This window comes from Aegilops tauschii, chromosome 6 (assembly GCF_002575655.3).
Source record: "Aegilops tauschii subsp. strangulata cultivar AL8/78 chromosome 6, Aet v6.0, whole genome shotgun sequence".
NCBI classification, from domain to species: Eukaryota; Viridiplantae; Streptophyta; class Magnoliopsida; order Poales; family Poaceae; genus Aegilops; species Aegilops tauschii.
Window position 1 is genome coordinate 7362971 of NC_053040.3, and position 14680 is coordinate 7377650.

The window sequence follows — 14680 nt, forward strand, 5'->3', positions numbered from 1 at the left end:
GCCCCGGACTGTCCGGTTTTCAGCCAACGATGATTCTGGAGACGGGTGAACGGGTTCCTTCAAAGGATGGTCGTGCTCCTTCAGCGGCTTCCGGAGACCCGGCGGCGCCGGATATCTTTAGGGATATGTTGTGAAAAGCATCTGTCTCGGGGGAATAGCGTACCTTGATGGGTACGGTGGTTGAGAAGATTCTGTCCGCGAAGAGCGGATTGAATGAAGCCTTCATGAGCCTGCTAAGAGGCTTCGAGGTGTGTAATGTAATGTTTTCAACTATATTTTATTTGCAAAGATGCATCTGTGTACAGGTAGTAGCCCCTGAGACTCGGGTTGGCTTCCCATGGGAAGCGAACGGAGGATCAAGAAGAAATACTCAAGGACTAATCTGATTAACTGGAACACAGGCTGCTTCCCCCCGGCTACTTCCCAGACTACGGATATCGCCGAGCTGCAGTGGAAGCTTGATGTGGCAGGGGATGACATTGCGTTAATCAATATGCATCTTGACGAGTCGCAAGGTATGAATTTGGGGCAGTCCCTTCACATACATTTTTGTGATATAAGCATGACGCTGAAGGTTATATACTGGAATATGCATGACTGCAGATGGTGCTGCCGCCGTTGAAACTCTTCAGGCGGAGCTGGCCCGGGTCAAGGAGCAGGCCCGGTTTAGTAATGCGGCTGCCGAAAAGGCATCGGTTGAGTTAAAAGCCGAACAAGCTGCTCGGCGCCAAGACGAGGAGAAGATATCCATGATGGCGCTCGAATTAAAAAATGCTGCTAGCCGCTTTGAACTTCTTGAGAAGGAAAATGAAGCCAAAACGGCTGATCTTAACAAGGCCTTACGAGAGGCGAGGGAAGCGCGGTCTGAATTCAGAGCAGCCCGTGAGGAGATCCGGCAAGCTGGGGAGATTGCGGCCGGTAAGCCCTTTTTGCTATAGACTAAGTTCGGCGATCCGAACTATGCTCAGCTTAACCAAGTGTTCTCCGGACGAGTTTCTATACTTGCCGAAGAGTTCTTCCGATGCGGCGCAGTTTTACCAAGCGCGAGAGGGGTATGCAACGCAGAAGCTTTTCTGGTCACAATTTGGTGCGTCAAAGCGCCCTCCGTTGCTGAATGAACAGATGTCTCAATGGGCCGAGCTTCATAGGATATCCGGCGCTGCCATGAAGAACGTCATAATCCGGCTGTGGCCGACTGAGCCTGTTCCGAATAGCTACTTCGGCTTGGTGCAGCGGCTCGTTTATGCGGTGCCACATATCGACGCTGTGAAGCAGTCGGCGTGCATTGAGGGTGCACGGATGGCCTTTGCCCGTGTCAAGACATTCTGGGGGAAGATGAAGGCCATCGATGTTGCGGCGAAAAGTCCACCCAAGGGCAAGGACCGTCACGCACCGGAGCTTTATTTTGAAGATGTCCTAGAGGCTGCCCGCTTGATATAGGGTCCATGCTCGAAAGACGTAATATTCGAGTGAGGTGTATGAGAATTGTAAAAGATATTTTTATAGTTTAATCTATTTTTATGTTTTTCTCGAAAGCTTATGTTCCTCCTGTGTGGCCGTTGTAATATAATATGAAAGTTTTCCAGTCGTCAGCTTCAGCCCCCTCGTAGGAAGTACGGGGGTGTTCGGAAAAGCATTTAATCACTCTTGATCCAACGTCTTGGTCCATGAAGGAGGCGATAATGTGGCGAACCAGGCAATCAGACTATAGGGCGTTAACACTTTCACTTAGCCATAGGAGTTTTATAGGGGGACTACGATATAGCCCCTGGTATGTGTACGGCTTATTCCAACATGGTGCGTTACATATATGTCCTGAAAAAAAGGTCCTTCGTGTGACACGGAGGGAATCGCGACAGATTCCGATAAGTCATCGAGTGGTTGACCAGCTCTCGCAGCATCATGACAGTCGGTTTTCAGCTTTCTCTACTGAGGTGTTTGACCAGATGAACCGGAAGCACAATCGCAGTAGTTCTCCCTTTACTATCCTGGCCGATAGAGCGGAACGTAAGGTAGCAAGCACAGGAGCCGGGCAACCCAACCATTGACCCAAGACATGATTCGGAGCTGATGCATATAAGGCCAAACTCTCGACGCCGAAGTACGCTGTAAAGCTGTTCGGACTTTGTTGGCAACTCATTTGTTCCCATACCGAGCCCCTGGCAAGCTATGCCAAAGTATACCTGTGAAACAACCATATGAGCCAGGCACGAATGATTAATTTGGATAATGTTTACTGGGACCTGAGCGATATGCCAATGATTACTTTATATATATAAAGACCACAACTCCGGCTATTTGACATGCCCGGGGTCGAAGGCGGAGGAAAAAGACATATTACAGGCTCGAAATAAAGAGTGCGGTCTACAAAAAGTTATTGTGGACCTCCTGTCGCACGTCTGCACCGCCTATCCTCAGCGAGGGGGGAATCCTTGATGGAAGTAGCCCCTTAGGTGAGTGTACGGATCCGAACTCCGATGGAGTCAGTTTTAGATGTTTGTCCTTTGCGTCACCTGTTTTTAAGAGATAATGAAGAAAGAAGTAAAAAGAAAGTAGATAAAAAATGTTACGGGAATGCTTGCAGGCTTGTCCGTATTATGCTTCCGCCAAGGCCCATGGTATCTGGAGTTCGTAGTGATGTATGCGAGGTACAAATTTTGCGGGTGTATGAGGTGGGCGGCGGAAGCCGAACTGCTATTTCCGCTCCGGGATTGGTCGATCCTCGGGGGGAAATTGCTCCTGACCTCCGGTATTTGGTTGGTGAACCTCCCCGTCGTCCCTATCGCCTGGCGGCCTCCTCCCCTTGTGTTCGGCGTTGAGCTTACCGACCTGCTTGAAGACCCAACAGTTTCTGTTGGTATGATTAGCTGGTTTATCGGGATGGCCGTGAATCTGGTAGGGTCGGTCCAATATCCCGTCTAGGTTGGATGGTCCGTCTCGGTTCGCCTTGAATGGCTTTTTCCGTTGACCGGGTTTGGGATTGCTAAATCCGGCGTTGACCGTTGTGTCACGTGATCTTTCATTATCATTGCGACTGTTGTGTTTGCTTCGTCGTGGCTTGCCATTCCTGTCTCGGATTTCGGAAGTGCCCGAGTCGCCGGCGTTTTTACTTCTACGAGCGAGCGAATTGTCTTCTACCGCGCAAAAGCGGGTCATTAGAGCGGTAAGGGCTGTCATGGATTTAGGTCCTTCTTGACCGAGGTGGCGTGCCAGCCATTCATCCCGGACGCTGTGTTTGAAAGCCGCAAGGGCTTCCGTGTCCGGACAGTCGATGATTTGGTTCTTTTTAACTAAGAACCTAGTCCAGAGCATCATAGCTGACTCTCCGGGCTGCTGGACAATGTGACTTAAGTCATCGGCATCTGGTGGCCGGACATATGTTCCTTGGAAGTTGTCGCGAAAGGCGTCTTCCAAATCTTCCCAGCTGCCAATAGAAATTTCTGGCAGACTGTTTAGCCAGTACCGAGCAGGTCCTTTGAGTTTTAGTGGTAGGTATTTTATAGCATGAAGGTCATCTCCGCGGGCCATGTGGATATGGAGGAGGAAGTACTCGATCCATACCGCGGGATCCGTTGTTCTGTCGTATGATTCGATGTTCATGGGTTTGAACCCGTCTGGGAATTCATGCTCCATTACTTCGTCTGTGAAGCAAAGAGGGTGTGCGGCGCCTCTATGCTAGGCCACACTGCGGCGTACCTCCGATGGAGTCCATTTGCGGTTTTCTGCCCGGGCGTGGCTAGGTTTGTCACGCCCGAATAGGTAGCCGTCGTCATGTGTCGAGGCACATCCTCGCGATCCGTAGATCGTTCTTGAGTGACCTGCTCTACTGTCCAAGTCCTGTCGAAGGTCGTATGTGCAACCCCGAGCTGTTTTATTCTTGCCTTTACAGCGAGGTGGGGCGGTCTGGTGTTCGGCTTGAGTTGCCGCTTTATCCGGACCAAGTTGTGGTCGGCCTGCCGCATTGTGCGATGATGGTATGGGCTCCAGCGCCTCGTCATCGAATTGAGGTAGCAATCTACGCTTCGGGTAGCTTTTGGCTAGGCCACTAAGGCCGTACTCTTCGGCGGCCAGGACTTCGGTCCATCTATCATTGAGCAGATCTTGGTCCGCTTGAAGCTGCAGCTGCTTCTTTTTCAGGCTTCTTGCAGTGGCTATTAGCCGGCGTTTGAAGCGCTCCTACTCGAGAGGTTCCTCGGGCACGATGAAATCCTCGGTGCAGAGGCTTTCCTCTTCCTCGGAGAGCGGAAGATAGTTACTGTCCTCCGAGTCTTCGTGTATGGCCTGTTCATCCTGTTCGGAGGTTGTTCCGACAGGGTCTTCATTGTCTTCGGCATCGTCCCGAGTATTGTTTTCTCCGGTGCCGGTGTTGTTGTCTTTTGTACGACGTGACTTAGAGCGGCACCGCTGACGCCGGCGACTGGGCTTTGTCTCAGGAGGTTTGTCTTCAACTGGATCCTTTTTGTCATCGTTGTTAGTTTCTTTAGGCGTATCCACCATGTATACGTCGTAGGAAGAAGTGGCTGATACGTCTCCAACGTATCTAGTTTTCCAAACACTTTTGCCCTTATTTTGGACTCTAACTTGCATGATTTGAATGGAACTAACCCGGACTGACGCTGTTTTCAGCAGAATTGCCATGGTGTTATTTTTGTGCAGAAACAATAGTTCTCGGAATGACATGAAAATCAACAGAGATTATTTTTGGAAAATATAAAAAATATTGGCAAAAGAATCAAGGACAGGGGGCCCACACCCTTTCCACGATGGTGGGGGGCACGCCCCCCTGCCTCGTGGGCCCCCTGGAGCTCCACCGACCTCAACTCCAACTCTATATATTCGTGTTCGGGGAGAAAAAAATCAGAGAGAAAGATTCATCGCGTTTTACAATACGGAGCCGCCGCCAAGCCCTAATCTCTCTCGGGAGGGCTGATCTGGAGTCCATTCGGGGCTCCGGAGAGGGGAATCCGTCGCCATCGTCATCATCAACCATCCTCCATCACCAATTTCATGATGCTCACCGCCGTGCGTGAGTAATTCCATCGTCGGCTTGCTGGACGGTGATGGGTTGGATGAGATTTATCATGTAATCGAGTTAGTTTTGTTAGGGTTTGATCCCTAGTATCCACTATGTTCTGAGATTGATGTTGCTATGACTTTGCTATGCTTACTGCTTGTCACTAGGGCCCGAGTGCCATGATTTCAGATCTGAACCTATTATGTTTTCATGAATATATGTGAGTTATTGATCCTATCTTGCAAGTCTATAGTCACCTACTATGTGTTATGATCCGGCAACCCCGAAGTGACAATAATTGGGACCACTCCCGGTGATGACCGTAGTTTGAAGAGTTCATGTATTCACTACATGTTAATGCTTTGGTCCGGTACTCTATTAAAAGGAGGCCTTAATATCCCTTAGTTTCCATTAGGACCCCGCTGCCACGGGAGGGTAGGACAAAAGATGCCATGCAAATTCTTTTCCATAAGCTCGTATGACTATATTCGGAATACATGCCTACATTACATTGATGAATTAGAGCTAGTTCTGTGTCACCCTATGTTATGACTGTTACATGATGAACCGCATCCGACATAATTCTCCATCACCGATCCAATGCCTACGAGCTTTTCACATATTGTTCTTCGCTTATTTACTTTTCCGTTGCTACTGTTACAATCACTACAAAACCCAAAAATATTACTTTTGCTACTGTTACCGTTACTATCATACTACTTTGCTACTAAATACTTTGCCGCAGATATTAAGTTATCCAGGTGTGGTTGAATTGACAACTCAACTGCTAATACTTGAGAATATTCTTTGGCTCCCCTTGTGTCAAATCAATAAATTTGGGTTGAATACTCTACCCTCGAAAACGGTTGCGATCCCCTATACTTGTGGGTTATCAAGACTATTTTCTGGCGCCGTTGCCGGGGAGCATAACTCTATTCTTTGAGTCACTTGGGATTTATATCTGCTGGTCACTATGAAGAACTTGAAAGACGAGAAAACAAAAATTTATCCCTCAACTACGAGGGGAGGTAAGGAACTGCCATCTAGCTCTGCACTTGATTCACCTTCTGTTTTGAGTATGCTTGCGACACCTAAATCTGCTTCTGCTATTAATTCTGATATGTCGCATGTTATTGATGATGCCACTTCTACTATGCATGATACTTATGATGAAACTACTTCTATGCTTGATACTACTGTGCCACTTGGTGAATTTCTTGATGAACAACTTGCTAGGGCTAGAGAGAATGAAATTATTGAAACTGATAATATTGATGAAAGTGATGATGAAGACTCTCCCCCTAAATATGAATTGCCTGTTGTGCCTGAGGGCTATGTTATGGATGAAGAAACTGCTAGAGACTTTCTTGCTTGCAATGATAGAAGTGATCTTAAGAAATTATTAGCTAAGCTTAAACAAAAAACTCTGAATGCTATAATGAAATATGATCTTGCTTATGCTACTTCACCTATCTTTGTTACTGATAAGGATTACGAATTCTCTATTGATCCTGATATAATTACTTTGGTTGAATCTGATCCTTTCTATGGCTATGAATTTGAAACTGTTGTGGCACATCTTAGTAAATTAAATGATATAGCCACCCTGTTCACTAATGATGAGAAAAGTTGCTATTATTATATCCTTAAGATATTTCCGTTCTCATTAAAGGGTGATGCTAAGATATGGTTTAGTTCTCTTGATCCTGATTGTGTGTGTAGTCCCCAGGATATGATTTATTACTTCTCTGCTAAATATTTCCCTGCTCATAAGAAACAAGCTGCTTTAAGGGATATATATAATTTTGTGCAAATTGAAGAAGAGAGTCTCCCACAAGGTTGGGGGAGGCTTCTCCAATTACTTAATGCTTTGCCTGATCATCCTCTCAAGAAAAATGAAATACTTGATATCTTTTATAATGGACTAACCGATGCTTCCAGAGACCACCTGGATAGTTGTGATGGTTCTGTTTTCAGGGAAAGAACACCAGATGAAGCTGAAATTCTATTGAATACTATGTTGACAAATGAAAATAATTGGACACTTCCTGAACCAACTCCTAAGCCAACTCCGAAGAAGAGGTGTGTTCTATTTCTCAGTCCTGAAGATATGCAAGAGGCAAAGAAATCTATGAAAGAAAAAGGTATAAAAGCTGAAGATGTTAAGAATTTACCACCTATTGAAGAAATACATGGTCTTAATTTACCGCCTGTTGAAGAAATACATGGTCTTGATCCATCACCTATTGAAGAAATACATGGTCTTGATAACCCGACACAGGTAGTAAAGGTAAATTCTCTCTATAGGTTTGATGAAGGTGATATTCCTCATTATAAGTCTGCTAGCCAATGGTTAGATGAGTTTGATAATTTTATTGTCAAACAAGAAAACTTCAATGCTTATGTTGGTAGACAATTGAAACACAATTCTTATATGCTTGAAAACTTGGGTGATTATATGTCTAGAGTTAAAGGTGAACTTAAACTCATTAGTAAACATGCTTCTATGGTTACCACTCAAGTAGAACAAGTACTCAAAGCTCAGAATGATTTGCTCAATGAATTGAATAGTAAGAATAATGACTTTGCTGTTAGAGTGGCTACTAGAACTGGTAAGATGACTAAGGAACCTTTGTATCTTGAAGGCCATCCTAAGAGAATTGAGCAAGATTCTCAGAGAAATAATATAGATGCACCTAGTCCTTCTAAAAAGACGAAAAAGAAAAATCATAGGACTTTGCATGCTTCTAGTGAACCTGTTGTAGACACACCTGAGAATCCCAATGATATTTCTATTTCCGATGCTTAAACACAATCTGGTAATGAATATGAACTTAGTGATAATGTTAATGATGATGCTCATGTTGATGCTCAATCTAGCAATGACAATGATGTAGAAATTGAACCTGCTGTTGATCTTGATAACCCACAATCAAAGAATCAACGTTAGGATAAGAGAGACTTTGTCGCTAGGAAGCACGGTAAAGAAAGAGAACCATGGGTTCAGAAACCCATGCCTTTTACTCCCAAACCATCCAAGAAAAAGGATGATGAGGATTTTGAGCGCTTTGCTGAAATGATTAGACCCATCTTCTTGCGTATGCGATTAACTGATATGCTTAAAATGAATCCTCATGCCAAGTATATGAAAGAAATTGTTACAAATAAAAGAAAGATACCGAAAGCTGAAATCTCCACCATGCTTGCTAATTACACTTTTAAGGGTGGAATACCAAAGAAGTTAGGAGATCCAGGAGTACCCACTATACCATGCTCCATTAAAAGAAATTATGTTAGAACTGCTTTATGTGATCTTGGAGCCGGTGTTAGTGTTATGCCTCTCTCTTTATATCGTAGACTTGATTTGAATAAGTTGACACCTACTGAAATATCTTTGCAAATGGCCGATAAATCAACTGCTATACCTGTCGGTATTTGTGAGGATGTGCCTGTTGTGGTTGCAAACGTTACTATTTTAACGAACTTTGTTATTCTTGATATTCCCGAGGACGATAGTATGTCTATTATTCTTGGAAGACCCTTTTTGAATACTGCAGGGGCTGTTATTGATTGCAATAAAGGCAATGTCACTTTTCATGTTAATGGCAATGAGCATACGGTGCACTTTCCGAGGAAACAACCTCAAGTTCATAGTATAAACTCTATTGGAAAATTTCCATGGATTATTTTTGGAGGTTTTGAATTTCCTCTCCCGACTGCCAAGAAGAAATATGATATTCTTATTATTGGGGACGTGCATATCCCCGTTGAGGTAACATAGTGTTATTCGAAATTTCTCCGGTTCCATGTTATTCGGAATGAGTTTGTTAACAAGACTTGATCAACCTTGTTAGTGGATTCCTTTTGAAGAACATGAGATGGATGAAGTTAGAAGGCACAACCTTCTGTACCCTCTTTTTACTTTCTGTTATTTAGTCGAAATAAAGTAAAATTAGTATTTTTCTGTCTGTTTTCTGATTTATCGTGCAATAAAAAATACACCGAAAATAAAAGTTCTCCAAATTCCCTACCAATTTAATATAATTTTTTCTAGAATATTTGAGAATATTTGGCACTGAGAACAGATCAGGGGGAGCTGGCACCTGGCCACGATGGTCCAGGGCGCGCCCACCCCCCTGGGCGCACCCCCTACCTCGTGGGCCCACAGTGGCTCCCCTCCACTTATTCCTGCACCCACACACTTCTTCTTCCTCCCCAAAAAATCACCAACCAGCTCAAGCACGAGTTCTAGCTCATTTTACTGCGATTTTCGATCTCCTTGCTCAAAGCACCTCTCACAAAACTGCTTTGGGGATTGTTCCTTGGTATGTGAATCCTCCATTGGTCCAATTAGTTTTTGTTCTAGTGCTTTATTCATTGCAAATTTTTGCTGCCTAGGTGACCATGTTATTGAGCTTGCGTGTCAAATTTATATGGTTCCAAGTAGTTCTAATGCATTTTATAGGCTCTAGGAACTTGAGGGAGTAGTTGCTATCAATATTGTTGAGCTTGGTTCACTTTTATTTGAAGTTACAAAAAAATTCAGAAATTTTCAGAAAATTATGAAGAGATTTTTGAGGGGCTCTTCGAGCCGAAGCTCGAAGGATAAGTAAAGTGAAGAAGCAGAGAGGACCAAATATAATCTGCCTCGCACCGCGGAGGTTCAGCCGTGTGAATGGCCTTGCGATGATTTCTTGAGAGCAGCCGGGATTTATGATGATTTTTATGAGTTGGCTGAGAATGCAGGCCTCACCGACTTCCTCCACGAACAATGCGAACAACCAGTATCTCGTTCCGCTGGCGGCCATTCACGCCTACCGGAACCCTACGTCAGCTACAGAGCCGGAGCCGGAACCACAATTTGATCCCCCACGACAGTCTGATTACCTGTGGGATCCGGAGGTGATTGCCAACCAGTGGCAATCCGACGCTTCTACACAATACGACCCCAGCTATAACTTTGGATATCTGCCAGGCCAGCCGTGGCAATAGACCAACTTAGGCCAAAAGCCTAAGCTTGGGGGAGTACATATTTCTCACCGACGTTACATTTATGTTCACACACTCATTGCTAGATGTCGGTGCTCATACTTTTTCATTGTACTATCCATGCTTTCTTCTTGTGTGTTTGAAAAACCTTAAGAAAAACAAAAAAAATTAGTTGTAGCTTTTGCTAGTTTTCTTTTCTTGCTGTAGAAGTAATAATTAAAAGAAAACCCAAAAAGATTTCTCGTTCTTCTTTTGCTTGTTGGGAGCTTTCCCGTGTAAATAGTTTTATTTCTTTTCTTTTCTTTGGGGGTCGATAGGAGAAGACCATAATAAAATTGTTGAAGTGGCTCTTATATGCATTATTGTTGATTTAACCAAGAGCCCATATTGCCTTGTCTTCTCCTGTTTATTGAATGCTTGCAGATTCTAGCTTAGTCTAATGCACGTGCACTATTATTATTATTCACATAATTCGGTCGTGCAAGTGAAAGGCAATTATGACGATATATGATGAAATGATTGGGATGAGAGAAGCTGGCATGAACTCGACCTCTCTTGTTTTTGTAAATATGATTAGTTCATCGTTCCTGATTCAACCTATTATGAATAAACATGTTTGCAATGACAATTAGAGATTATAGTTACTTATGCCATGCTTGAATAGCTATGAATTTATAATGGTTTACCTTGCGTGCCAACATGCTATTAAAATGGTTGTGATGTGGTATAATAGGGTGGTATCCTCCTTTGAATGATTCGAGTGACTTGACTTGGCACATGTTCACGCATGTAGTTGAAACAAAATCAACATAGCCTTCATGATATTTATGTTCATGGTGGATTATATCCTACTCATGCTTGCACTCAATGTTTATTACTTTTAATGCATGTTCATGACTGTTGTCGCTCTCTAGTTGGTCGCTTCCCAGTCTTTTGCTAGCCTTCACTTGTACTAAGCGGGAATACTGCTTGTGCATCCAATCCCTTAAACCCCAAAGTTATTCCATATGAGTCCACCATACCTTCCTATATATGCGGTAACTACCTGCCGTTCCAAGTAAATTTGTATGTGCCAAACTCTAAACCATCAAATGAAATTCTGTTTTGCATGCTCGAATAGCTCATGTATCAACTAGGGCTGTCTGTATCTTCCATGTTAGGCGGGTTATTCTCAAGAGGAGTGGACTCCGCTCCTCACTCACGAGAAAATGGCTGGTCACCGGGATGCCCAATCCCATGCTTTATGCAAACCAAATCATAATAATTGCAAACAAAACTCCCCCGGGACTCTTGTTAGTTGGAGGCACTCGTTGTTTCGAGCAAGCCATGGATTGATGCTTGTTGGTGGAGGGGGAGTATAAACTTTACCATTCTGTTTGGGAACCGCCTATAATGTGTGTAGCATGGAAGATATCGCCATCTCTCGGTTGTTATGTTGACAATGAAAGTATGCCGCTCAAAATATTATTTGTCTCTATTTCAAAATCGAGCTCTGGCACCTCTACAAATCCCTCCTTCCCTCTGCGAAGGGCCTATCTATTTACTTTTATGTTGAGTCATCACCCTCTTATTAAAAAGCACTAGCTGGAGAGCACCGCTGTCATTTGCATCCATTACTATTAATTTATATTGGGTATGACTATGACTGGATCTCTTTTACCATGAATTACAATGTTTAGTCAGTCCTTGATCTTTAAAGGTGCTCTGCATTTATGTTTTGCGGTCTCAGAAAGGTCTAGCGAGATACCATCTTGTTATATCATATTATGATTATTTTGAGAAAGTGTTGTCATCCGAGATTTATTATTATTGCTCGCTAGTTGTTTATGCCATTGACATGAGTAAACATGAGACCTAAATGTTATTGTGAATATGGTTAGTTCATAATCTTTGCTGAAAACATGAATGCTGGCTTTACATATTTACAACAATAAGAGCAAACAGAGTTTGTAAAAGTTTTTCTTTATCACTTTCAGTTTATCAACTGAATTGCTTGAGGACAAGCAAAGGTTTAAGCTTGGGGGAGTTGATATGTCTCCAACGTATCTACTTTTCCAAACACTTTTGCCCTTGTTTTGGACTCTAACTTGCATGATTTGAATGGAACTAACCCGGACTGACGCTGTTTTCAGCAGAATTGCCATGGTGTTATTTTTGTGCAGAAACAAAAGTTCTCGGAATGACCTGAAAATCAACGGAGATTATTTTTAGAAAATATAAAAAATATTGGTGAAAGAATCAAGGCCAGGGGGCCCACACCCTTTCCACGAGGGTGGGAGCGCGCCCCCTGCCTCGTGGGCTCCCTGGAGCTCCACCGACCTCAACTCCAACTCTATATATTCGTGTTCGGGGAGAAAAAGATCAGAGAGAAAGATTCATCGCGTTTTAAAATACGGAGCCGCCGCCAAGCCCTAATCTCTCTCGGGAGGGCTGATCTGGAGTCCGTTCGGGGTTTCGGAGAGGGGAATCCGTCGTCATCGTCATCATCAACCATCCTCCATCACCAATTTCATGATGCTCACCGCCGTGCATGAGTAATTCCATCGTAGGCTTGCTGGACGGTGATGGGTTGGATGAGATTTATCATGTAATCGAGTTAGTTTTGTTAGGGTTTGATCCCTAGTATCCACTATGTTCTGAGATTGATGTTGCTATGACTTTGCTATGCTTAATGCTTGTCACTAGGGCCCGAGTGCCATGATTTCAGATCTGAACCTATTATGTTTTCATGAATATATGTGAGTTCTTGATTCTATCTTGCAAGTCTATAGTCACCTGCTATGTGTTATGATCCGGCAACCCCGAAGTGACAATAATCGGGACCACTCCCGGTGATGACCGTAGTTTGAGGAGTTCATGTATTCACTACGTGTTAATGCTTTGGTCCGGTACTCTATTAAAGGGAGGCCTTAATATCCCTTAGTTTCCATTAGGATCCCGCTGCCACGGGAGGGTAGGATAAAAGATGTCATGCAAGTTCTTTTCCATAAGCACGTATGACTATATTCGGAATACATGCCTACATTACATTGATGAATTGGAGCTAGTTCTGTGTCACCCTATGTTATGACTGTTACATGATGAACCGCATCCGGCATAATTCTCCATCACCGATCCAATGCCTACGAGCTTTTCACATATTGTTCGCTTATTTACTTTTCCGTTGCTAGTGTTACAATCACTACAAAACCCAAAAATATTACTTTTGCTACTGTTACCGTTACTATCATACTACTCTGCTACTAAATACTTTGCTGCAGATATTAAGTTATCCAGGTGTGGTTGAATTGACAACTCAACTGCTAATACTTGAGAATATTCTTTGGCTCCCCTTGTGTCGAATCAATAAATTTGGGTTGAATACTCTACCCTCGAAAACTATTGCGATCCCCTATACTTGTGGGTTATCAGTGGTCGTCCATCGCCCGAGGAATGGCGGGTTTTGGTCCTGCTTCTCGTCGGCATCGTCGTCCGTCCTGACGGTGTCTTCGGAGCCGTAATCAAGCATGTCGGTTCAGTCCTCGATAGTAGCTATGGAGTGGGTGGCGGGTGGGAAGCGAAATTCCCCATCATCAGCCCCTAGTTCGAACCGTACATAGTTCGGCTGTGAGTCCTCCGCCAAGGGCAAGTTCTTCAATGAGTTCAGCACATTGCCCAAGGGCGAGTGCTGGAAGATGTCTGCGGCGTTGAACTCGAAGATCGATAAGCGATCAAGTTCGGTATCCGCGGACTCACATGGTTCGGAGCTTATACCCAGAGAAGAGTCCGGAGTTCCGGTGACACGAGTATTGCGTGAGGTTAAGTCCATGTGCGGCTCCAACGCCGGAGAATCTGTGGCCTCCGTGGTGGGGTCGAACCTCCAATCCTTGGACACCGCAGTGTGCTCTGGATCTAAGGCCGGAGTAATCATAGGAGCTATCTCCTGGATGCGGTCTGACGACTGATTTAGGTCATGTTCGTCAAGGTGGCTGGGAGCAGTCGCCGTGGTCTCGAATCCGGCGAAGATCAAATCTCCACGGATCTCCGCAACGTAATTCAAGCTCCCGAATCTGACCTGATGGCCAGGGGCGTAGCTGTCGATCTGCTCCAGGTGGCCAAGTGAGTTGGCCCGCAGTGCGAAGCCGCCGAACACGAAGATCTGTCAGGGGTGGAAGGTTTCCCCTTGGACAACATTGTTGTTGACGATTGAAGGGGCCATCAAACCTTTTGGGGATGGCATAGTGGAACTCTCAATGAAAGCACCAATGTCGGTGTCAAAACCGGCCGGTCTCGGGTAGGGGGTCCTGAACTGTGCGTCTAAGGTCGATGGTAACAGGAGACAGGGGACACGATGTTTACCCAGGTTCGGGCCCTCTCTATGGAGGTAATACCCTACTTCCTGCTTGATTGATCTTGATGAATATGAGTATTACAAGAAATGATCTACCACGAGATCATAACGGCTAAACCCTAGAAGTCTAGCCTGTATGACTACGGTAATGAGTATCTGTCCTTTCCGGACTAAGTCCTCCAGTTTATATAGGCACCGGGAGGATCTAGGGTTACACAAAGTCGGTTACAAAGGAAAAGAATCTATATATTCGGTCGCCAAGCTTGCCTTCCACGCCAAGGAGAGTCCCATCCGGACACGGGTGCGGTCTTCGATCTTCGTATCTTCACAGCCCATCAGTCCGGCCC